Consider the following 26640-nt stretch of genomic DNA (forward strand, 5'->3'; position numbering starts at 1 on the left):
AATTTCTTTTTTGTCCTCCTGCCCCCCCCGCCGCTTCGTCCTCCCCCCACTTGACAACCAAAAGCGAGAACACTTGCAAAATAAATAAATTAAATAAAATAATAAGGATTCCTCTCCCCCACGTTAATTGCGATGCAAAGGGAGGGCTGCCGTGAAGCTACTGCCGGGGCCGTGCGCTGTAATGAATGCAGGGAGGCGTTTGATCTCGGAGTCGGTTCGGTTGTGCCGGAAGGTTCGTTGCACATCCGGGCTGATCTGAAACCCGATCAGCAGGGGGGGCGCAGAAAAGCGTGTTAATGGGGATCGATAGAGGATCACAGGGTCCTGGAAGGAAATAGGTGTTGATTAAAAATGCTATGTGGGTTGTTGTTTTTTTGTTGCTGTTGTTGGTTTTGGTGGGTTTTAAAAATTTGTTTGGTTGTTGTTTCTTTTTCTTTTTTTTTTTTGTTCATGTACATGGCTTGTTTAAAAATAAACACGAAAAGCAGCCCGGCAGAAACGAGGGAGGGCACGCTGGAAAACAGCTTTCCCAATCAGCGCGCTGTCTGCGTTCCAGGCAGCAGAGCAGGAGCTTGTGCAGCGCTTCAAGCGACAGCGCGCACATTTAAAGCAGCAGGCTCCGCACAGGTTCCTACCGCGCCGCATTTCTGTGCCTGAGCTGTTTACCAGCGCGTTATTAAATAAACCTAAAACACTCACCTCCCTCCCCCCAGAGCCAACTTGCTTTTTCCCACCTCTTTCCCACCCCCACCCCCCGCCTCCTCCTTTCCTGTCTGCTGCCGAGCCGCAGGGATCCGTGACACCCGACACGAAAGGGCAAACCTGTTTTGTTGCAGTCACAGGTTTTTATAGCTAAACTTTCTAAGCACGTTTTCACTGTTTAGGAAATACCGAGCGGGAAGTTCTGTGTACATGGCTTGACTTTAGGGCGCAGAAAAGCGTGTTAATGGGGATCGATAGAGGATCACAGGGTCCTGGAAGGAAATAGGTGTTGATTAAAAATGCTATGTGGGTTGTTGGTTTTTTTGTTGCTGTTGTTGGTTTTGGTGGGTTTTAAAAATTTGTTTGGTTGTTGTTTCTTTTTCTTTTTTTTTTTTGTTCATGTACATGGCTTGTTTAAAAATAAACACGAAAAGCAGCCCGGCAGAAACGAGGGAGGGCACGCTGGAAAACAGCTTTCCCAATCAGCGCGCTGTCTGCGTTCCAGGCAGCAGAGCAGGAGCTTGTGCAGCGCTTCAAGCGACAGCGCGCACATTTAAAGCAGCAGGCTCCGCACAGGTTCCTACCGCGCCGCATTTCTGTGCCTGAGCTGTTTACCAGCGCGTTATTAAATAAACCCAAAACACCCACCTCCCTCCCCCCAGAGCCAACTTGCTTTTTCCCACCTCTTTCCCACCCCCACCCCCCGCCTCCTCCTTTCCTGTCTGCTGCCGAGCCGCAGGGATCCGTGACACCCGACACGAAAGGGCAAACCTGTTTTGTTGCAGTCACAGGTTTTTATAGCTAAACTTTCTAAGCACGTTTTCACTGTTTAGGAAATACCGAGCGGGAAGTTCTGTGTACATGGCTTGACTTTACATGAAAAAGAGGGAATTACAATCGTGTTGAACGTTCCTTTTCTCAGAAGGAGGTGAGTCAACTTCCTACACAAAAGACTTGAATCACCCGCCCTGCACGTTACAATAAAATCTGGCCTGTCTTCCATTCCTGTGCTCGGGTAAGCACGCAGATGCACAAATGGGGATTGCAGCTGAGGAGCAGGGAGAAGATCCACCAGCAGAAGGCTGAACATTCCTGGCAGGAATGTATGCTGGTTGTCGCCACAGAAAGAGGGCATTGCTGGTCCACTGCAGCCATGTTTTTATCCAAATGGGAAACCTTCCTATCGGTTCCAGTTTCTTACTGAGTTGCCATTTATTCTGTTGTCACCTTCTGGTGTGGCTCTCCTTAGCTGCTGCTGCAGGCTTCTCCAGAGTAATTAAGAACTGTTGCTGTTAATAGTGTTGTAGTAGTGTCTACAAGTCCCATGTACAGCATGAACCACGATACCAGCTCTTCATAGGCAGCTTTTTTAATGGCAAGAGAGTGAGAGGAGAGGCAGCACAATATGGTTTGTTTAAAGCCACAGAGGTCTCTGATTCCTGGGTAAGTGTTGGCCATGTTGTCTCACCATTGGGTGTTTGAACATCCTTATTAATAGGTGAATTGCAGTAAAAGTGATTATTTCCATTATGAGTAAGAAATGGGAAACAATTTTGCTATCTTTATAGTTTTTGCCCACTGTTTATTTAAGCAAAAGTGGTGTGAGGCACAACTTCAGGTGTTCCAGCAAATACTTGTCATAATTTCCCTTCATTTTAAATAAGCATCTATTTACTCCACTGTGAGATCTGGTCATTGTAAGATCACTTCTTTTCCAGAGGAATGACACTGAACCACAGGTACCAGGGCCCGGTTTGGCACTGACAGATATGTGGGGTTTACCAATGAGTTTGTATGATGTCCTTTCTTTTGCATCTGGCAGGAGACACCAAAATGGTGTACCAACCCTGCTTTAGTGGCTGATGGTTTTTTTAATTGTATTTTTGTCCATATATTAGTTAATCTTTATTTTGGTGATCTTTGGAGAAAAATGGTGTGAAGGCAGCATTAGATGACATGACAACTTGAGGATGACCATTTCGTAATAGTACGAAGATTTATTTTCCTATTAGATGTAATTAATTTATTTTAAAATTTTGATGACAACAATAATAAATGAACTTGTTTCTGCAAGACAAACTACAATAGCATATGGGATATAGTGAGGTGCCATTGTCACTTACTATCCTGCAAACACATGGAAGACAACAGAAGGTCAAGTGTCTCAATTAGCTCTTCTAGGTTTGTGCTCATGGAAGGCATCAGAGTAATAGCCTAGGAGAATGAAGGGCTTCTTTTATTCTCAGAACAGGTACAATCATGGGATCTTTCCCACACCTTGCCTTACTCTTCACTGCCTCAAACCATTTTTGGGATAGACCACAATTACACCTGGAACCTGCATAGACTTGTGTGCTTAAATTTATTTGTAGAGCTAAGTCATTAGTGCTAACAGGCTGTGGAGTCCTGAGAGGTTGAGGAGGCTGAGGTATCTGCTGAGAATGCTAAGAAACTTGTGAATTATTCAGGTTTTGTGTGGATACTTGTGAAATACCATTGGAACTTGTCATATAAGCCAACAAACAGCAGATTACCTGCTTCCATCCTGGCCTAGATTTGATCTATGAATGAATAGCTCTCAAGCCCTTAAAAATGCCCTGGGCAATCCTGTTCTATTATCTCCGCCATTGTTTTTCATCCAGATACCACAGGGATGAGCACAATCAGCAGAGAAAATGAAAATCAAATTGCCTACCAAGAGCTGACCATATGGGGCAGCTGGTTGCTGCTTCCCAGCCCCCTGCCTGATGTCTCTTTCCTGCCTCAGATGATGTGATACTGAGTGCTAGTCAGTCCCAGGCACCCTTTCCAAATCTGTTTTTATGCTGCAGACAAGTAAATTTCCTCAGGTTTTTTATTCTCTGAGAATATATTCTCCTTTCCCCTGAGTTTCCTTGTGCCTCTGCAAGGCTGCAAGCTCTTTGTTTGGTAGTGTGCCCCTCATCCATTCCCAACACCCTTCCCCCCCCGCCCCAACCCCAGCTTATTCTGCTCCTTTGAATATGAACACTAGGCCTAGAATAAGGAAAGGAGGCCAGGAGGAAAACGTGTCTTGCTGACACTTGCCAGATATCCAAGTTGCATGTGGAGAGACAGAGTTTCAGCTCGTGTCTGGCTTGGGTGGCAGCGTAGACCATTACACATCCTGTTGCCTGTCTCACACCAGGCAGATAGCACAGGTCTTCATGCTGACACCTGGAAGGGCTGGAGGAGCAGGAGTCACCACTGTGTACAGCTGAGGTAGATCTGGTTGGCTCTTTGTGCTGTCTGTGCCCATGTTAAAAATGAGACGGCGAGGAGGAGAGGTGTCTGCAGTCAAATTCTATCAGCTGTGAGGCAGAGGAGCACAGTGCAGGTTTCTTCTTGCCAGTTTATCCCTTTGGAGTCTTCGGCCTTTGGTTTCTGAAGGGTTCTGCAACAGTGCTGTAAGTTGTTATTATTTACTTTAGCTCCATGGCAGGTCACAGGGCCCAGTAAACACTGGGTCTCACTGTGCTTGGCACTGTGTAAACTGTGGTACTGTGTCCTGCCACCCAAGGAATTCACAGTCTAAATAGATAAGGTAGGCAAGGGATGAGACAGAGGAATACAGAAAAAAACCCAAACAAACCAACCCAAAACACCAAAAAACCTCCCCCAAACCCAAAAACCCCAAACAAAAAAACCACCCCAGGTGCTGAAATACAGACTGTCTCTTCTTTGACAGCTCCGGGAAAAAGTGCAGTTCAAAATGCCTGTGTTGCTAGATGAAAACACCCTCCTCCCCCAGGCAAATTAACAAAAATTAACAGAAGAAATGCCGAGGTGTGTCTGCCACAGTACCTTAACATATTTAGCTATACTGCATTGTTCTCAGTCATTGTTCTCAGATCGTGGAGCACACAGATTGTGTAATAGCTCTGATTATTCTGGGGCTCCTAGGTTAGCACAGTGGGGCGAAGGAGGAACTCTGCAGTAGCTTTAGCTGAGAGTGCTCTTGGTTTGTGTCCAGACTTCATGTAGTCTTTGGGAGCCTGAGGACATATATCCATTCATCTGCTTGACTGTTTTGAAAATGCCAATGTTCTAAAGGTTAATTATAATTTTTTTACATATTTGTTTGCTCTGTAATTTATTTCATACAGTAAAACTACTTTTACAGCACCTTCCATAGGAACACCACCTCATTCTACTGACTTTGCTGTTTGGAAGGTAGGTAGCAGCATGTGCTTCCATGCAAAATAACAACAACAAAAGAACCCCAAACAAAAAAGGAAGTAAAATAGCCGTTATGTTAATAGCTTTCTGTGATACAGTCGTAGAGTTAGTGTGATGACCAGGCCTCTCTCTGTCTGAAATACCAAGGCTCCTGGTTTCTCCTGTGCTTCAGTGGGGAAGCTGTGGAGAGACAGCAGAGTCATTCCAGATTCTGTGCTTTCCTTTCCCACTGGCTGGCTACATCCATGCGTGTAGAGCTTTTGATTAGATCTGCTGTTTTGCCTGTGGCAGTTTTCACTGCAAGCATCCTTTGTCTATACATCATTTGAGCATCTCTACATTTTAAGATAGCCACCTTTTGTTACAGTAAAGACAGGAGTTTTCTTCTCAAAAGGCTTTCCTCCTCCCTCGGCTCTCCAGCCACCTCCAAGGGAAGTGAGAAGGGCAGGAAAACTTTGAAAAACCTTTCACCTCTTAGTTCTTCTTGGAAGAATCTGGGAACAGTGTTTGTAAGTGCCAAGGTAGACATTCATAAAAGAGGACATACCTGGGTGGCATAATAATGGAAAACTTGCTGAAGTATGTACATGTAAATAGACACATACAGATCACTGTATAGATAAAGTTATTGTTTGTTTGTTTTTCTGTTAAGCGAAAATTATATCTTTGTATTTCTTAACTTTATTTTCCCAGTTACTTTCAACACCAGGGTCCTGGAGCATTACAATATGCTTCAGGTTTAGAAGCTTCCTTTTTCACTATGAGTAGAACTCTGCTGTGACTGGACAAGTTCCAGCGTATTACATGAGAGCAAATAAAGATGTTGAAGTACAGAAAATGTGAGAACGAAAAAGTGATAGGCATGAATAAGCAAATAAATAAATTATTCACATTTTCCTTCAACTGTACACCATCACGTGAAACTGAAGGATCATGTTGCTAAAAAGCCACGTCTGCTGAAAAAGAAATATTTTTTTTATATGAAGGCAGATCACACATCTGTTTGTCTCTGAGTTCTTTGAATAGTCAGTGTATGCAATCACTTAGCTTTTACTCTACAATTAGACTTTGGACTAGGAGTGAAGCATATGTGATATGCATTCTCTTGAAAAATACCACTGTTTTAGGAACCCAGCAAGGGAGCTATGTACTGGGACAATCACAGAATCAGGGAGTATAAACATGGACATTACCTCTTAGGCCAGGTAGTTCAACTTCCTGGAAATGCGCAATTGTTCACTACAATTTGCCTTTGAGTGCTTTACACTCTGAAGTTTCCAATGCTTTGTTTAATGGGACTTTCCATTCTCCATTTGAAAATTTCCTGCTGGACTAACATAGTTTATGAGAAACTGATACTTGATTCAAAATTTGTTCTTTCTTGGTTTCATCCCATCACATTTAGCTGTCCTGCTGCACAGTAGCATCTTTCATGTATTTTTAGATAGTTGTCACTTTGCCCTTGTCACCCAGTTTAATGACTAAGTTCCTTTCTTGTCTAATCAGCTTGGTTGCTCTTCTCTGAAGTCCTTGCCAGCATGCTGGCATCCTTCAGTTATAGAGCTGTCTGGAGGTGGATGCAGTATTCAGCAGGTCTTCCCAGTTGTGTAGGCAATAATTCCTCCCTTCTGATATTATTCCCTTGCATACGCAGCCCAAAATTGCATCAGTCTTTTAAACTAATATATCTCCTTGAGAACTCATATTCAATTTGTTCTTCACTGTCACCTGTAGATATCTTTCTGTGCAGATGCTTTCCAGGTTTTGCTCTCTCACGGACTACCTATGTTTCTGATTATTTTTCTTCAGTGTATTCAGTCTACATTTTTCCAGGCTGAATCTCATTTTATTGCCTGCCTACATACCTAACCTTGTTAGTTTCCATTTATATTACTGCTATCCTCTCTGACGTTTGCAAGCCTCCTGGTTTATTGTCATTTGTGAATTTCATTAATGTGCTATTTACCTCCTTTTTGAGATCATTAATTGGGATATTAAATAAGAACAGATCAAAAACATACCCCTGCAGCAAACCAGCTGAATACATCACCTCCCGTCATTACCTGTTGCTTACAGTTCTTCGACCATCATTTACATCCAGGTCACAGGACTCAGCTTCCAGTCAATTTCAATTACATTTTTGCAAGAGACTAATTTCAGTTTTTAAAGTGTTTTATAGAATTTAGCTCTGTGGCCTTTTCTTCTTTTCCAACATAGCACAGGTGGGACTGATGCTCCTTCCCTGTCTTTCCAGTGACAGCAATCATGAGTTAGACAGCAATACGGGGAGAGAAATGGCTAGTTTTGGCTGATTAACTTGGAATGCAAAATTGTCTCTAGTCTTTACATTATTTTTATTTATTTATGCACTTTAAAGTTGTAATAATTTTTCTTCCCTCTGTCCTAACAGATGAAAGTGTCTTATTTCTCTCAGGCTCATATTTGTAAAAACGGTTCATCTTTTCCTTATTTGCTTTGGTTATCTGTTAAGCACCTTTTTAATGATGGTGCATGTGCTCCTCTTTTCTCTTCAGACTTCCCCTAGCTTTGAAAATGATGCACTGGCCGTGTCTCCGTTAGGTAGATAAAATAAGCTCTGTGAATATGAATCAGTTTATTTTTATTTTCTGTATTTGTATGATCCAAAACGACACAGTACTGAGTGTTCTTGAAACTTCCTCTAGCATCACTTTCTCTTCACCTTTCCTTCAAGCAGCATGACTGAATGTCCACTGGAGTGGGAAGAAACTCATTCAATTCAGTATGCTTAGGATCAGGTCTTTAAGCACCCCCTCTCCTGGTACAGTGGGATACCCAGGGAGAGAGGAGGCCTTCATGATTACTTTTGAGGTGCTTTCAGTGTCTGCTGTATCCTGTAGGATCTGCTGTGCCAGCCGTGTTCCCAGGTACTACTCAGTATTTCACCAGAGCAGCTGGCTAAAACGTGTGTTTTGCCAACAGTGTTTTGAAGCAGCAGCTTTTTGCTGTCATTTAACGACCAGTGTCAAAACTGTGCTGTAGTAGGAATGTTCTCAGAGCTGCATGGCTTAGCAATGGCGTTGTGAATTTAGCACCTAGCGATTGCCTGCAAACATTTAATGGTCAGACAGGTTTTGACAGTCAGAGTTATGGAGGGAAGTGCAAGAGGCAGGAATGAAGAGAACCTGAAAGATGTTTTCCCTCTTGTTTCTTGCCCTGGCTCTACTTTTTATCCGATAAACAATGGAGAAAGTAAGGCCACAGAAAAAAATGCCACTCATAGACGCAAGTCACCCTAAAAACCTCAGCATCTTCTGAGATTTCTCATGATTCCTCCCACTGTCACTCAAGGTCTCTCACTGCTGCTTGTTTCCTTTCCTTTTCTGTTCTTAGCCACTCTTCCCCTCACTTTGCTTTTATTGCCATGGCCCTGCAGTATCCTTATACCTGAGGAAACCCTTGTCTTTTGGTGAAGGTAGACTCTGATTCCAGAATTACATTTTGAATTAATAGAAGAGTAAATGTAGAGTAAAATGTAGCAAAATAGAAGAGTACATGGCCCACATTTAGGGTCATGACTTACTAGAAAAAGGAATTATATGTGGAAAATATATTCTGAGGTTATCTGTGGAGTCAGGTGTAACTATCTTTGAGAAGCTAATTTCTTGGCCTAGAAAAGCCAAGAGTCAGTCCTGTCTGCTTTGGAGATGTTGAATTTCCTGAAATCCATCTCTGTTGCTTTCACTAAAAGAAGAGGAAAATCTGTGACTGACATTTTATCTATTTATATTAAAAGATCAGTAATGGACTGGACAGTTACAGTTTTCAGGGAAGGAACCTATGAAGTCTGGTAACATATTTGTGCTGATGTCTGCTGATTTTTGTTCTTGCCTGTGTTTGTAAGATCCTGGTGTAATCTTAAAGAATGTACTTACCACAGTTTCCTCATCTGGAAACTAAATTAATCATACTTTCTCCCTGTCCTTTTAGGACTCTGAGAGACTTAGAGCTAGTCAGGTTTTCTGACATGAAATTATTTATTTCTATGGAAATAAATAATATTGCCATTATTCTTGTTGAATGCGTTTGGACAGTCTCTATCTTTCATAATTCTGTCCATGGCATCTGATTTTACAGCTGCTGAGTGTTCATTGCTTGTGTTGAGTTCAGCTGAAGCTGAAGGACTCAGAACTGATCTGATTCACACCAAGGTAGTGGAAAAGGCATCCAAAATGTGTTTTTTTCTGCCATTCTGCTCCATAGGCATACTCTGTGCAGCTCAGCCCCCCCCCCCATCCCTCCCCCCCCTTTTTTTTTTTTTCTTGTATTTTAAAAAGCTAAGACTTGTAACTGCTATAAACATAAATGTAAACTATGTCCCTTTAAAATGTTTGTTATAAAATGTTTTGCTTTTTTTCTTTAAACTGAATAGCTATCCTTTGGGTGCAACGTGGAGTGATGTTAGAGGGCAATGGGAGGATAGGGTGAGGCAGGAAGGGGTGAAAGTGATAACTTGGTTAGGGAGGGCTAAATCTCTACTAATCTTCAAAGCAAGATAAAACTCAGGATTTTTCTTCTGTTTCTCTCCAAATGAAGGCCATTGTGTTTCCATCCCTGGCTGTGTCAGCAGTGATAGCCCTTTTTTCCAACATTGATTGTTGACTTCCCCTGACACCATATCACAACCCATTAGTGCTGAAAACTGACAAGCCCAGCTGCAACAGCAAAATGGCAAGTTTAAAAGAAAATATACAAGGGACTGGCACAGAATGCTATTAGTATAAAAAAGTAGTTGTTTTTTGTCTTATTTCTGTAAAGGTCAAGAATGCAAACATTTCTTTTTTTCTTCTGCTAACAACAACTTGTGTATTTTTTGAACCAACAAAGCCGTTGTCTCTTTTATTTTTTTTTAAATTCAGGCTGTAATATGGATTTTACAAAAGCAACTGTGTTGAGAAAAAAAAAAATCCTTCCTTTAGGAAGCTTGCAGGGAATATTTTGCTTATATATGAATGAAGTATGGCTTTTTTTGTAAAGCACAGACATTTCAGAGAAATTAATGGCTCAGCAGGTCCTGAGTTCTGAGGTCCCAACTTCAAGCTTTTGTGTTGTCTGTGTTTTTTGTTATGGGTTGTTTTTGGTTTTTTTTCCCTTTCTTTTGCCTTTCCTCCAGCATTATAAAGTGGCTGTCAGCACTGTGGAAGGTACAGTAACAGTAATGGCAAATGTTCCTTCTGAATGTATAGGTGATTCCCTAGGGGAAGAAAGCAACAGCCTCTGTAATTCCTATGTTGTGTACTTACAGAGATACAGGGCTTGAGCAAGGGCAGGTAACTTGTCAAAACCTTAGTGCCAAGGTCCCCATTTAATATCACTCTGGGGGCTGCATGCACATTTTGCTCTTTCAAAGCCCATGGGACACTGCAGCCCAAGAAGGAGAGCCCAACAACTATCTTGACACGCAAGTTTGTTGCCAATGGTTGAGTAGCAGTAACAGCCATGACAAACTGGTGAAGTAGGTTAAGGAAAAAAAAAAAACTGAAAGTCAAATTAAGTAAAAAGAAAAAAGATACAAAATTTATTCAGACCTTTCTTTTGGGGCAGTGAGGATCCAATAAACTCAAATTAACAAAAGTAATGTGTTTGAACAGGTAGGATCATTTAGACTTGGTTTTGCAAATTGATAGCTATGGACGAAAATGACATTCATCTCCAGTTATCTATTTAGACAATTCTGTTGTCACAAACATAAATGAGTTATTTCAAACTTCTATCTGTAGATACTTGTGTGGCAATAGCTGGCAGAGCCCTAATTTTTCTAGGATGTTGCAAAGTAGTGGTTGCAACTGAAACCTACTCATCAGACAAAGGAAATGTTACTCTCCTCCCAATTTTTTGAGCGGGAAGCTGAGTCTTACGGACCAAGTGACGGATCCAAGGTCACACTGTGCACATTTCCTGAAGAATGATTGCCAGGAAGTAAGGTATGAATTTACAAAGCCCAGCCTACTGCGTGTTAACTTTCTGGGTGATTCTCTTAGCATCTTTTGTAAGATGTAGCTCAAATTGAAGTGTGTGGGTAGAGAGAGACTCCATTAGGACATACAGTTAGGGCAAAGGAGCTAGAATTGAGTCAGTTGACATTCTGTTCTCCCTTGTGGCATCTCTCTCATTTATTCAGGCCCTGGCTCTGTAACTAAGGATGAATTGAGGTTGAGCACCATTCCTCTTTTATTCTTCATTATTGCTATAGAACTAGTCTGCTTCTGAGGCTTCCTTGGTTTTCCTTTCTCTTTGGATTACTTGACTAATCCAAGGACTTCCTGAATACCCAGACACATTTCTGAAATTTCTTTTTAATGCATTGGGATTCAGTCCTAGTTTATTTTCACATGGAAGCTACAGTTTTAATTGTGGCTCAGATTCCAGAAGGATTCCTCAAAAAGTTTGGTTTTATTGGTTGTGTCAGGTATGAAATGCATTGCAAAATGGGCTTATGTTGTATATTAAGATATAGTAATGAAAAAAGCTTTATCATGGCAATCCTACTGCAGTAATTCATGGGCAGTCTTTGCCAAATAGGCAAAATTTTTGGAAACACTTAAGTATAAAAAAAATCTGACCTCCTACTCATTTACCCCACTGAAACCAGGGGAACAGTGATGAATCAGGCTTTGAATATCCTCAAAATAGAGAAAAGAGAAAGAAAAAGCATAATTTCAAATCATTAAAAAAGGGGAAAGCAGATGAAGGCATAATTGCACTCAGACTAGGTTAACCAAGACTAGTTTATCTTATTGCACCTGGCTAATCAGTTGTCTGGGTCTGAATACAGAGCTTGTTGCTAGTTTTTCCTATATGAAGAGCTGAACTTACATCACGGCTTTGTACACACATGAACTGATTTCTGAGATTTTCTATCAATACTCAGTCATCACTTGTCAACTGTACAAAGCAAGCATGGTTTTAGTGGCAGCAAAGCGTGGAAGGAAGGCTCTTCATAATCAGAAAGGCATTTTTCTGTCTTCTTCAAGGCTTAGTGCTTTCTCTGAAGTTGCTCATGTCTCAGTGAGCCAGTTCAACCACAGCATTTCATGAGATTTCATCTGTCTGGTTAACCATTAGTTTAAACTGTGGTGAAGCTACCACAGTTAGCTTTAATAAAAATAAAAGTCAGACAAAGCAAGACAGAATGCAGAATATATCAACGTTTGCTTGAGAACCAATGTCTGTAGAAAAATATGTGTCTGTGTTTGGAGATAATAGTTGCTTATGGGTTGGTCTTGACTGTAATAAAGTGTGGCACTGGTCCAGTGGTAGTGGCAGGGTTCATGCATTTGCAGGCAAACAGGTAAATGCAGGTGGAACTTGACTTGTGCAGTGCTGGCTCCCTCTTCTTCTGGGCATCAACATGAAAAGCCTGACATGCTGTTTGCCAGCTGTCCATACTCCTGAGCAGTCTCAGACGTCTGCCACTTTGACAGGTATCTACAATCTCAGTTATCTGAGCTGCTCTGTTCTGTGCACTCCTTTTGTGTGTTCTGAGATAGCATGGGAGAGAGTAAGAGTGCAGACTAAGTGCTCCACACTGTTTCAGATATTGAAGGGAAACTCGATATCATGGAAGTTGTTGCTGGAAATGTACTGTTTCTCACTTCAATCAGCCTTCTCAGGGCTGAAATATACACAAAGTGAGGAAACAAAATACCTGTGCCTGTGAAAAGCATCTGGAACTTTGCTGTACTTTGTTTTCCTTAAGACCATTAAGGGGGCCTTACACTTTAAAGGGCATGTTAAAACTGACTATGTGTGCTTCAGCCAGAATTTTCAGGATTTTTTAAGGCAGCGGGTGGTTTAGGTATAAGGTAAAACAATGTGTGATCATTTATTTAATTCAGTCTCAACTCTCCCTGCTTTCCTTTCCCCAAATGCAAAGTGGGTGTCCCTCATCCACTAAAAACATGCCCTGGAATTTTTTTCAGTGCTGTGTGGATGGATGGTCTGTATGTGACACAGCTTGGGATATCTTCTACCTTAATGGATGGCACCACATTTGATGGAAAAAAGTTTTTCCATTCTTTTGAGGAATTTCCCTCCTCCAGAGATGACCTGTCTGTCATTAAAGCCAGAAATAATGGTAGCACAAGGGAGGGAAAGTAGATTCCTGGAAGATCTTGCAAAGCAGTTAACATGCGGAATTCTTTTTTCAATAAGTATCATCTCCCAGAAAGAACTGCACTTTAATTCAGGCATTGAATTAAATGAGGAATTTTTAAAAAGAGCTCAGCATAATTAACTTTACTGGAAATCTGTCTCTTATTTTGGTGTCTGAAATTTGAGCTCTTTTGAGACTCTGCTCAGGTCACTGAGACTTCAGTGCTTTCATGGCTTTCAAGAATTTTGCCATGAAAATTCTCCCTTGGAAATGCCTTCTTTCTGCCTTTTGAGACAAATTCTTCCTCCTAACATCAATGACATACAAATCATAGAATCATAAAATGGTTTGGGTTGGAAGGGACCTTAAAGATCATCTAGTTCCAGCCCCCTGCCATGGGCAGGGACACTCCCCACTAGACCAGGTTGCTCCAAGCCCCATCCAGCCTGGACTTGCACACTTCTAGGGATGGGGCAGCCACAACTCCTCTGGGAAACCTGTGCCAGTGTCTTACCACCCTCACTGTAAAAAATTTCTTCTTAATATCTAATCTAGGTCTACCCTCTTCCAGTCTGAAACCATTGCCCCTTGTCCTATTGCTACATGTCCTTGTAAAATTTCCTCTCCACCTTTCCTGTAGGCCACCTTCAGGAACTGGAAGACCACTATACGGTCTCCCTGGAGCCTTCTCTAGGCTGAATAACCCCAATTCTCTCAGCCTGTCTTTGTGGGAGAGATCCTCCAGCCCTCTCATCATCTTTGTGGATTGACTTGCTCCAAAAGGACCATGTCCTTCTTGTGTTGGGGACTCCAGGACTGCACACAGTACACCAGGTGGGGCCTCATGAGAGTGGAGCAGAGTGGGAATAGAGGTCATACATGAAGGTATTATGTCTGTGAAGAAGAAAGGCAGCTTACAGCTGAGACGGGGTGAGCAAACTGAGAATATCCTCTGTGGTCTTAAAGAAGTTATGTCATGTGCTCCCGGCACAGTAGCAGCTGGTATGGGAGGGAATAAAGTAGTCTCCCATTTTTGTTACCTTTGAGAGGAGCAGCACTTCAGGGGTGCTCGTGTTCCCTCACTGAGTCTGCCGAGCTGGCAGGCAGCAACTGAGTGGAGACACCTGAAGTGGCTTTGAAACATGTGTTTTGGGTACAAAGAGTAGTCTGGCTGTGGCAACACAGAGCTCAATAAAAATAGCTAATTTATTTGCCAACCCAGCTCCCGTGTCTTGATAATGCCTGCAACCATATCCATTGCCCTCAGAGACAGAGGTTTCCTGGGTTTCTTGTTTCCCTTCTCCTGTGAAGAACCAGGATTTGACCACTTCTGTGCAAGACAGTTACTTTTGTAGGAGTTAGCTGTGAGTTGGTTTTCTTATACTGTGTTTGGGCAACTAAATAATTAGCCTGCTTTGGAAAATGCTGAGTCTACAGCGGCTCCCAGTGAAGTGAAGAGAATTACAGACTACTCAGCAATCTGGAAAATGAGACCTTTTCCTTATTAAATATGGAGCTGGGAACAGAATTTATGATGTTCATGTTTTGAAACTTTGAGCTGTATAACCTACAGCTTATATTAGGTTTCTACATGTATAAAGTTACTGAAGAGCTAGTAAATGACTAGCAACTATTTCAATAAAAGACTGGTCAGTTGCTACAATGTCCAAGCTTTTTTTTCTTGGTTTGTTGTTTTTGGTGTTTTTTTCTTTTTTAAATACTGCTTAACATTGCCTATAATACACATATTCACATACTTCTAATGTTTATTTGACCTCTATAACATAAAAGTATTGTTCCTTTGTCCATTTTGTATCTCCAGAACATCATGTGTGGCCATTTATAGAAGGGATTCTTTGGTTGAAATGGCTGCTGACTGGAGTCAGCTGGGGCTGACTTCAATCTAGCACAAGCATCTCATTTTGGGCACCTGAATAATGGGGCACTGTGGTCTTGTGGACTGCTTAACCAGGAAGAGAACGGAAGCAGGTTCTTTGAATAGCCTTCCTTTGTCCATCATCATGAAATCAAAAAGCAAATCTTTTGAAAAACACAAGGCAATAATTACCATGGGGCTTCCTTAAACTCATCCATCATGGAGAAAATCCAATTTTCCTTCTTTCTGTATTGTACTCCAAGAAGCCTTGTGACCAGCTAGGTCATTTTAGCTTTAAATGTTAACATGTCAAAGACATTTTAAATTAGTAGATCCTTTTCAAAACCTAGACTGTAATCTTCCACTCATACCCTAACAATAACGATCCATACTTTTTGCTAAAAGCATAATGATTTTTGAGTGAAAAATGTTTTGTTTATGATGCAACTATTATATAATAAGTAATTGTCATTATAGCAAATTTTTTAAAAGGTCTAAGAGGCATGTGGTTTCCCACCAGACAGTTGATTCAAGACTTTTTTACTCTGTCAAACTCCACTTCTAAGGATATTTATATGGTAAAAAAAGTGTCAGGCCTAGTGTTTTGGTTAGACTATATCCCAGTTACACCAAATGATTAAAATGTTCATTCATTAATTCATTCATTTCCTGACTCCTTCCAGAATGTCCTACAAAGGTATTTTGCCAACCTTGTTTACATGAATTCCCCACTGGCTTTGCATTTTTATTAAATAATGGTGGTGTTTGAAATAGCTTGTAAATTGACAGGATACAAATTAGCGCGAAAACAAACGTTAAAGAGTCAGTGATGTCTCTTGGTGAGCTTTGAAAAACATTCTATTTAGAACCAATTGTGCAGATGTATCATTTATTTTTCTGCTTCCCCCCTTACTTCATTTATTTGAACTAGGGAAATTTGCATGAAAATTGGTTGTGGTTTTTTTTTTTTTTTCAGTGTTTACCTGCTTTGACTGTATGTTTTTTATCTGCAGTTTTAATGTTTGTTTTGTGATATCACTGTTCATTGCTGGGGAGATGATAGTGATGTCACAAAGTTATGGTTTTTAAGACTGAATGCTTTTTGAGACTGGACACAACTGTAAAACCTCACTTTCTTTTGGACTGCCACTTGTTGCTAGTTAATGGCTGCCATTCTCCTGTGCAGAGAGGATCAGAGCCCAGAGCTGGTGCTTGGCAGTCAGTGCCTTTGTATTTATATGTGTCACACAATGGCCACTCTCCTGAAAACTTCACTGCAGAAAACCAACTGTTCCTGAGCACTGTAGACCACGCTTGCTTGTCATCCTTACGCAGGACATAGATTTATTTAGGGATGAGGACTCCACTGATGTTTGCCTTGTGTTTTCTGAATCTTATCTTTTCTTTGGCTAAGAGATTGATAGAGACCTCTGTCTCTCTCAATCCAAAATCTTTCCAGAAAAAAATACCTCTCCTAGTCCAGTTTGGGGAGGGTGGGAACCTATAGCTCCAGGTAAAGGAATGAGATAATCATACAGGAAAAAAACAAACATCTTCCTTTATTTAGGTTTATATGAATGTGAAGTGAGAGAAACAGGACAGGACAAGAGGAAAAGATCTCTAAATACAGCATATTTTCCAAAATGTTCCTGGAGTTGTTGGAAGCTCCTTAAACCCTCCTCCACCCAAATATTTTCCAGTAGAAGACAGACCACAAGACAGCCAGCCTTTGGGAAACAGTTTCCCTTAACGTAACCAGTCAGTGGATCTGATATATCCAGATGTTGCTGGGCAGAACTCCCTTCACCTTATTTCCTTTATGTTCAAACTCGTTTCCCACACCTCGAAAATCTCCTCCTGCAGGTGACCTCCCAGTCAAGTGGCAGCTCCTCACCTCCAGCCAAGCAGGAGACAGGTGGGTTGCTCCTTTAGCAGCCCAAGCTGGCAACACGTCACCCCTCACCTTGCGGGGCTTCTTACAGAGTGACTCGGGCTGCTCTGGCCTCTCTGGCTTCTCTGCCACAACTCAGTTTGTCACTTGTCAGTCTGTAACACACACACACACATGCACAGCAGCTGCCAGTAGCCTGGGGGGTTTGGGATCCTAATTTTTTTTCTGAGCTTATTTCTGCTCACCAGCTGACTACCTTGCAGTCTTTTACCTGAGATGGGCTCTGACCTCTTTCTGTGCATCTTAAAATATCATGCTGTGTAGCTGCAGTGGCAGGCAGGTGTTCACCCTGTTTGCTGGTGTCTCTCCTCCCACTTTCAAATCATCTCTTCTGAACCTATCTGATACCAGTGGCTTGAGTTTTTGTTTCTTATTGAAAGGTGCTGGTTGTCTTTCTAGAATTTTATTTTATTTTATTTTTTTACTATGAAGGAAGTAAAGATGTACTTGTCCATTTTAGGTACTTTTCGATAATTGCTAAAAATAAAATGAAAAAATCAGGGCTCTGCTCTGCAAAGTAGTTTTCAATCCCCTGAAGAGTAACATGGCTTTTTCTGACTCCACACAGGCAGACAGGCCTAATTTCGCTGTCTGTTGCATGTTATGTTTAAGTGGTTTTATAAAACAGTGTTCTCTAAATGTTGACAGTTTAATGGATTTCATTAGTGCCTTCCTACTGGCTGAGGGCTCAAACCTGCCCCCACCAGGGTTAGCTCAGATGAGTTTCCAAGTGGCTGTGTGGAGGACCACCCTCATCTCTGTCAGAGCTGTTCCAACAGCTGCATCTGGAACACTAAGCCAAGAGCAGGTGTCTTCTGAGTTCCTGCATCCATAGCAAAGTGTTGGCAATGGCTGATGGATGCATGTAGTCACATGTCCATTCATCTTTCCTGGCTCCTCATTAGGCTGAAATGGCCCCAGGGCTCCATCGCACACTCAAAGATGTGTGGACCTGCTCAGGGTCTTCTTCCATATTACCATGTATTTGAGCAGCCTTGGTTCACTGTCTTAGAGGCTGAGGGAGTGTCTCTGTTATGCCAAAACATGCTTATGCTTCACCCCCTGGGTGCGTAGAAGGTCTAAGATCCCTCAATGTCCCATTTCCATTAGGAAATAATGTTCATAATTTTGTTCCAGTCACTGCCCAGTAAGTTGAAAGACATGAAAGATAGCCTCATCAAGGTAAGTAGTAGCTGAATCAAGTCTTCGTTTATGCTCAGAGGAAGCTTAACTGCTTTGTCTAGAGACTGCATTAGAGGAACATGTTAAAAGGGGAAGCATTAAAAGTAATAATATGAATTCTTAGACAATTATTCCTTTTGTGAACAAAACAAAACAGCAAACAAACAAAAAAAAGCCACAAGTGATGCCTGGTTTAGTTGTTTCATTACATTGTAGACTGCTCCCAAAGAAAAGTGAAGACACGCCAAAAGTAGCAGAAATAACTTAATAGTTTGCTGGCACACTGCAAATCTAGAGAATGACAGTTAGCTATAACAATTATAAACTGAAGGCAAGTCCTATAGTTGAAAATTAATTCCAGCAGTTATTCTGTGATTTCCTCAATTTTTTAAATTTTTTTTTTGTTTTTTTGGGAGGGAGTTCATAGTTTGTCCCCAAGCAAAAATAGTTTCTCCATTACCCTTCCTGAGAAGCTCTATGCGAGATGAGGGTTGGACTAGATGACCTTTATAGGTCACTTCCAACCCAATACATTTTGTGATTCTCTGATTTTATAATACCTGGACCTGGACCCCACACTTTGGCATTATGAGCATCAGGACCACAGTGTAGCTAGGACTGATGGAGTATTAGCAACTTGCTTCTCTTGGGATTCTAGGTCCAGTCCACTTTGATGGTCCTCACACTCCTCAGAAGGTTTAGACCAAGTTAATTCTTGTGTCTCTCTGCTCCCAAGTGACTGCTGTGCTCTGGGGTGTGGGAGGGAAAGCACATAAGGGAGCTGCAGCCTCCATCCATGCAGCACGCTCTTTGCCTGCAGGCTCAGTCTCTCATGCGGCTTTCTTGGACCCTTTTGCTGGTGAAGGTGAGGCAGACAAAGTGACTCATAGTCATGCCCCAATCAAGATGACTTCAGAGCTTTTTAGGACCTGTTTTACTACTACCACCACATCTAATGCGCTTTTTTTCTCTTTTTGTTCTCCAGTTGCAATTTTTTCTGGTATAGTTTGCTGTTGAGGCTAGGCAAGAGAAGTGAAACATCTAAGCAGGTCTTTCATACTCCAGTAGAGGTCAGATACCTACCTACAGTAAAGGAGCTAATTCATTACAGCATGATAGATTATAACAGCTTATTTGGAGCCCTATTATATAAATCACTTAAATGTGTATTTACATTCCATTCCTATTAATTACCACAAAGACTATAATAACTGTGAGCTGTTCAGTTTATCTTGTAAATATGTATTTAAGCAATTCTGTAACAGGTAATATTTAATCAATAGACCATAACAGATCATTAATCATGGCAAACCTTTGTGTAAAAAGTGAATTTGTACTGGTGGAAAGTAATGGATCTTTTAGAATACCATTTAACTTATTACACTACTCATATGAAAACTTTACAATGCCACTAATGATACATGTTAAAAGCCTTAGTGTGACCTCCTGTATGATAGGTCTATATATTGACAGATATGAGCATATATTCTTGAGGCAAAGAAGCCAAGAAGTTACTCAACAGTGATTCTTTTAAACACTTGCAAGGATCTGAAAAGACAAGCTCCAAGGGGCTGTACCTTCCTTATTCTTCCTTGGCTGAAGAGGTGCTGGGAAAAGATGTCTATGTGAAGTGCTTACATGCTTACTCAATATCTGTGGCTTTATGTGAGCATCATGCAATAGTGTTTTACAGAATCAGTCATGTCAACAGCTCTGGAAGGCAGGGGAACATTGCTCTCATCCTTAAATTAGAAGTGGGGAAAAAAAAAAAAAGAGACAGCATGCAAAACAGCAGGATGTGTGCATGCAGCAAAGGGGTCAAGATCTATCCCACCCTGCACTGTTGCTATTAAGCAGATGACAATCCTTCATTTACTTGAGTGTAGGCAGATAATACTGATGTTTTTAAGGAAACTCAAGATCTTTATCTCAGAGGAAGTGTGTGTATGTTCAGGAGCCAGTGTTTAAGTGATAGCGTTTTATAGTCTTTACTAAATTCTTCAAAACACAAGTGCAGAAATACAGATCATCAGAGAGGGACTTATTTTTTTAAATACTTGACACACAAGGTAAGTAAAAAAATAGAAAGTTAAAACATGAAGAGCTTTGAAGAGCTCCAATAAAAGTAATAAGACTTTTGTATCCCTCACACAGTACGAATGGCTAGCCATGCAATCAGAAAGTAGGGAACTTGAAAAGGAAATCCTGCTTACTTTACCTGTGCCAGCAGCCTGACCGATTTTAACAGACTGCTTCGGAGAGGGAGGTGAGCAGGATGTTTCTGCAGAGCTGAATTATCAAGTATGGTAGCTGAGCTGCTGACAATCCACATGATGTACTGCATGCATGCTTGCCAAACTGTCCTGGGAAGCTGGCTTCAAGCTATAGCTGAAGTCATAGCTAAAAATTAAGAGCCAAATTGTGGTCATATGAGTCGGTCTGCTGGCATCATGCAGGGATACTGCATGGTTAAGGTAAGCAGGGTTGGTTCCAGGCTAGGAATGTAATTCTAGAAACTCATTTGTCCTACATCATGAGCCTGCCATGCAGTTTGTGGTGAACAGCAGTGACAGACATGATTGAAATAGTAAGAAAGTCTTAGTCTACGACTGTAATATATTGGCAAAGCCTCATAGGAAGTTTGTGCATCACTGGCCCTGGCCACTGATCTCTTGCTTTCATAAGCACTAAACAAAATTATTTTAAAAAAAACTTTTATTCATGTTTCCTTTGGAGCTTTTGCAATCTGTTGTCTATGCAAGCTTTGATTAAGTTTTAAAAAAGACCATCTTTTCAATAACAGTTCTCCTGTCTAGCAACCAATCAATATATGCTAATAATTTGCCAAATATATTTCTTACAGAAAAATGGTTGCAAAGTGACTGTCAAAAAGAAAGAAAGAATAATAAAAAAACTTGTTTAATTTCTTAGCCAGTAGGTATTCATATCTATAAAAGATAAACCAGTTTTGTGTTTTGGCCAATTAGTATAGAAAACGTATGAGCTGGTGTGAATATTTAATTCAAATTATTTTTTTACAACTAAGTTATAAACCTCTAGAAAACATGTGAGGCTAACTCAACCCTGAATAGAGCAGTGAGGCTGAGTGCTGCTGTAATGAAGTAATCTATTAAAAGGTTATCTTTCATATAAGATTGCTTTCCCTAAGCACCTAAGCATATTAACAACATCTGAAATGCACTTGTAATTATACACACCTCAGAAAAGATTTAAAATTGCCTTCTTTCTCCACACTTATAAAAACATCTCAGTAACTCAGTGATCTTGCTTTACACCTATGCACCTTGAAGCTTGTAAAAGCAAAATGGAAGAAGCTATCACCCATCAGAGAACTGCTCATAGGTGAACTTTGGCTGTCTCCAGTGGCATTAATTTTGCTCTCTGTGAACTGCACTTGACACTTTTGTAAGGTCTGGAGAATTTTTCCCATCTCTCTCTGGCCTATGTGACTATTTGCTACTACATTGCACTTCAAATATGATGCACTAGGAAAAAAAGTATTCATTAATTTAGTCTCTAAAGAACAGCTTTCCACCTAAATTCTGCAACTTTTGGGGAAGGACTGTTCTTTGTCCTTTTGGTCAGGGCTGGTGAAGTCAGCAGCATGCTTGCATGGCTGGGAATTGCAGGAGCAGGTACAGCAGCCAAGTGGGAAGCATGGTGCTTTAACCACAACATCTTCATATTTGAACTTTGGCCCTCTTTTTTTTTTTTTTTTTTCCCATTTCTGACCACACTAGTGAACCTAAATGCCCTGTAACGCTGCTGCTTAAGTCTTCTTGCATACTGCCGAAATATATTGTGTATTACACAGTAAGAAATGTTGGTAACTTGTTTCCTTGTGGTGTAGTATTTTGTTTCTGGACCAGGAACCATGACCAGCCAACCACAATCTCTGGAAATGCAGTCCCATAGAGTAGAAGCAGAAGCTAGAAGAATACTGAAATTTTTAGACTAAGATGATGACGATGATAATAATAATAACAGCAATAATAATACTTTTAAAGTTGCTATGCCTCTTGGCCTTGTTAGAGACCTGCTTTTGCAGTCCTACTCAGACAAAAATGCCTTTGATTTTAAGCCCTTGCAGAAATTCCATTTGAAAATTTTCAGCTGGCTCCATTTGGCAACTAAATTTAGGAAGGAACATTTTTATCTGTCTCTAGTCTTCTGGGGCTACTGGTTATTTGGTGAAGAGCATTTGAGCTAATGGAGCTCACTTGAAATCCCCTTAGGAATTAGATTCTTTCTTGAATAAGGGCTCCGGGATCAGTTATCAGCTGTTCTGCTGAATAAACTGAATACCCGTGGAGCTTTTTAGCTTTTCTTTGTGAAACCCATGGCTTTTAGAAATGTCTGTGATCTTGCTGGTGATTTTTATTGCGATAATACTCCTAAATGCCCAGGCACAGCTGAGAGTGGTGCTAATATACACCACATGCTACCTACAGAATTGCTATGGCAGAAGCATGGGGTCCCTGCCCTGAGCACTTCATGCAGTCGGGGTTTTCAAGATGATTCGTTGCAGAGTTCTACTTGCTGGTTTTTTTGTTGTTGTTGTGGGTGTTTTATTTTTTCTTTCCCCCCCCAAAAAAGATCTTGTTTCCAAATGTTAATTTTCACAGTGGAATATCAGTTACAAATGTATCAGTTATTAGGGCATTTTATCATGTTTAAGAGGACTTCCTAGCATCTCCTTTGGCAGTTTTATTAAAAGAAAGTACTCATTTCCTGCTTCGGAAAGGAAAAAGCTGTGCAGTTTGGTTCTAGCTATTGCAAACTGATAAAAAACTTATATAGAACTTAATGGAAAAAACCCCGCAGATTTAAAAGCAAAATACCATCTCTACCATACAACCTTCTGGGATGATTCAAAGCCAGATCAGAAGAGACAGGCATAATTTTACCTCTCTGTATTTTAGGAGCAATTTCTTAAAAGCTAAATATTGTATTCACTGTGAGACTTTTATCAGTGTTGAGTCAACAAAACCCATTATAATACTTTTGGATTTAACACTTCCCAGATCAAGGTTGGAGACACGTATGATGGAAGGTGGAGGGAAGTGGGGAATCTGTTGCAGTGATGGTTTCTCTGTTGTATCATGGACAAGAAGGATGATCTTGCACAAAGTTATTTCCAGGGTAGAAAATGTATCTCCTGAACTCTCTGCACTCCTACAGGTTGGGTGGAAGAAAGGCCTTTTCAGCATTAAGGGAGGGCAGTAAATGTGATGGATTCTCTGTCATTAGAGTGGTTTAGGTCAAGGCTTGCTTTACTCAAGGCATACCTGCATAGTAGGTAAGACTGGATAAGATGGTCACAGTGGTCTCTTTTGGCCTTAATTTAGGAAAATCCTGCAAATCTTTTGCATAGGATACTGTCAGCATATATGCTTTCATTTCTTAAGGCATTGTGTGACTTGTTTAAAATCATATGCTGACTTACAAATGGTGGACGTATTAGGCCCGTCTTCTACTGTGCTGATACAATGGAGGAATTAATTAAAAAAATAATTCTAGTAAGTAATTTTAGAGTACTAGAAAGTGCCCACCCTTTCAGACAGTGCAGGGAAGTCACTAATTGCACTAAACTAACTCCACTGAAGCGCGGAGCAAGGGAACAGATAACACAAAAATGTATTAGTTGCTTTTGTTGCAGTATAAAAGCCTGCAGCAAGGGATTAGGGTTTTCTGTTCAGTAAAGGAAGGGACTGAGTTTCTCACACGCTACACATCTCCTCTTTTGCTATAGTTCAAGCAGCTCAAGATACTCAAATCAATTTGGCAGTGTCAGCAGTGTAATTTGACGGCACATAGAGCGGCCCAGCACTGCCCCACAGAATAGTTTCCTGACTCTGTTTTGAGGCTGCTGCTTAGGAGCATGCTGTATGCTGAGAACATTTTAATGGGGAGCTTCAGCCAAACAAACACAGATGGCTGCAGTTGGCCTCCCTCCTCCCTTTTCCCTGTGGGTAATAGGCACTTGTATAAAATCGCATAATTATTGGGGGTAATAATGTATTATCAGGTCAGGCAAGTTTTCTTCATGAAGGTTCACCTGGTAAGTAACCGTGTGGTGATAGATGAGTTTTGTGTTACTTCACATTACTTAGGACTGGCGCCAATCAAATCACCGCCTGACTTGTGTACCAGGTAATCAGTCACACCCAGGCTATCTAAAGCCATGCTTGCCTGGGCCAGTCTTCTGTGAAAACAGCTGGGAAGCGTGCCATGTCATCCGTGTTCCTGCAGAATGGCAGATTAAAAGCAGCTAGGAAAGTTCAGCCACACTTTGAGTACGTGATGGTACTTCTGACGCTTGCAGGGAAAAAAGACTGAAGGCCTGGAGGAGGCTCAGAGACGGAGCAGGCGAGAGTGCAGAGCAGCCGCGGTCACAGCACAGTGGTTGGCTTTCAGCTGGGACAGGGGAGGAATGTGGGATGGTTCCCACAGCATCTCCCGGCTTTGGAAACCTCTTCCCTTCCAGCGCCGCGTGTGCAGCGTTTGCCTCTGAGGGCACGGTCAGATGTTTGCTTGAGAAACAGCTGTGGTGGTTTAACAAGTTACTGCTTGATCAGCTATTTGTTCCTGCTCCCTTCTGCTGAGGTGCAGTAACTGAATCTGTGGGCTCTTCCAGGCTGTTGCAGCACGGAGGGAAACAGGCTTTGCTTCCCCTGTTTGCAGGTACGGACAGCTGCCAAGGCTGAGTCGTGGGGGCAGAGAGAAACAGTTAAGGGGCAGCAAGTCTTTAAGCAGAGACAGCTGCCTCCCAAACGAATGTCTGACTGTGCCATAAAAGACACTCAACACCATGAAACATTGGGCTGTCAGCAATAATTACAGAACATGTTCACACTGTTTAAAAAAGCAAAAACTACAGAGAGGAAGAGAAGTGACATGAAAATTCAAATGTGAAGAAACTAAATAACTACACTTGGAAAAATAAAGTGTTGTTTATGTGACTAGAGGGTGTTGTTCCAAAAAACCACAATTTAGGAGCAAATTTTGCCAGTGAGCCTTTCATGTAGGAAGTGGGAATGCTGAAGAGAAAAAACTGCTTGGCTCTTTTGCTGTTTGCCCCTTTCCTTATTTTTCTGGGAATTGAAAGGTAGGCAATCTAAGCTGCAGTTTTTTAACACTGACAGTTTGGTGCACATAAATTAATACATAAGGCAAATATAAACTCACCTGTCTACTTCAGTATACATGTGATAATTTGCAAGGTACCTGTGTTCTGTAGAAGCTAATTGGTCTGAAATCCATCACTGTATTTCGTAGGCAGTGACAGACAACCTTTAGTAGAAGAGTCACGCTATAGGCAACATGTGGCTTTTTACCTATGATCGTCACAAATAATGTCTCTAAGGGCTCCCTGTCAAATAAACAGATGAAAAAATGTGGGTTCTCAATTGATTTATGCTAGGTGTCTGCTTTCACTACAAATTCAACTTTGAGTTTCTTCATCCTGGTTGTTTTGCCTTGTCTGTGTGACTCTTTACAGTGATGGGAAGGCTTGATTGTAAAACCATGGGCACTTGCAGTGCACACAGGAGGGGGTGTAGTACTGCAGATGTATGCTATTTAAGTGATTAGATTTAAAACTACTTCTGGCTATCCAAAGAGAGCATCTTTTTGATGCTCTAGCATTCTAGTTCAGATAATGGAAAAAAAATTTAAAAACATTCCAAAGATGTGCATAAAATGTTATGGAAGGGCTCTTCATATCCCTTGGTTTACTGGCTTAAGTAGAAGCCCTTTGGAAACACTTCCAGAGCCTTGAATTCTTGCATTTCTGTCACACGTGTGTGGAGCTGTTTGGGACTGCTTCTTGCCTAGCACCCTGGTTTTGGCACCTCTGCCATTGGCTGACATTTTCCAACCGTTTTTTAACACATTCATTTGAGCTTCAAGAAGACAACAGGTATTCAGTTTGGTCACACTTTGCCAAATACCAGCACCAGGTACCCACTCTTTCTGTACCAAACACACCTGGAATAGGGCAGCCATGCATTGGCAGGACAGACAGCACAAGCTGTTACAAATGCTTCTGGCATGAAACCCTATGTGAAAACCCGCCCCTGCCTGCCAGTGCCCTGCAGCTTCCTACCCTCTCCTGCAAACAGTGATTAGACTCTCTCAGAAGGACTCTTGGCTTCCCCTATGCACAGCAGCAAGGATTTGGGAACAAATCCTTGTTGCTGTTTGGAGCAGGATGTCTTGACTGGGAAACGCAACTGAAGTTTTCATGCAGATTGTGTAGAAAGCGGTACATCAGTTCATTAACCCATTTACAAAATCAATAAATCACACAGGGAGCTGTACAAAACTTGGCAGCTCTGCCTATATCCCCTTTGCACCTGAGGGTCTGCTGACTGAGAAAATAAGAGCCCCTTCATTCTGTCCTTTGCAGTATTGCAGTAAACAGTAGCCATGGACGTGACCAGGATCTGCAGAGCAAGCCTTCCTCAGTAGGTTAGCACTTCTGAATTTTTGGGCATGTCCTGCTCCAGGAAGATTTTTCTTTATTGGCATTGGAGGATCACATAGAAGTCTGGAGAACAAGACATATGAGGAGCA

The sequence above is a fragment of the Chaetura pelagica genome, unplaced genomic scaffold, assembly GCF_000747805.2.
Source record: "Chaetura pelagica isolate M959 unplaced genomic scaffold, ChaPel_1.0 scaffold315, whole genome shotgun sequence".
Lineage (NCBI taxonomy): Eukaryota > Metazoa > Chordata > Aves > Apodiformes > Apodidae > Chaetura > Chaetura pelagica.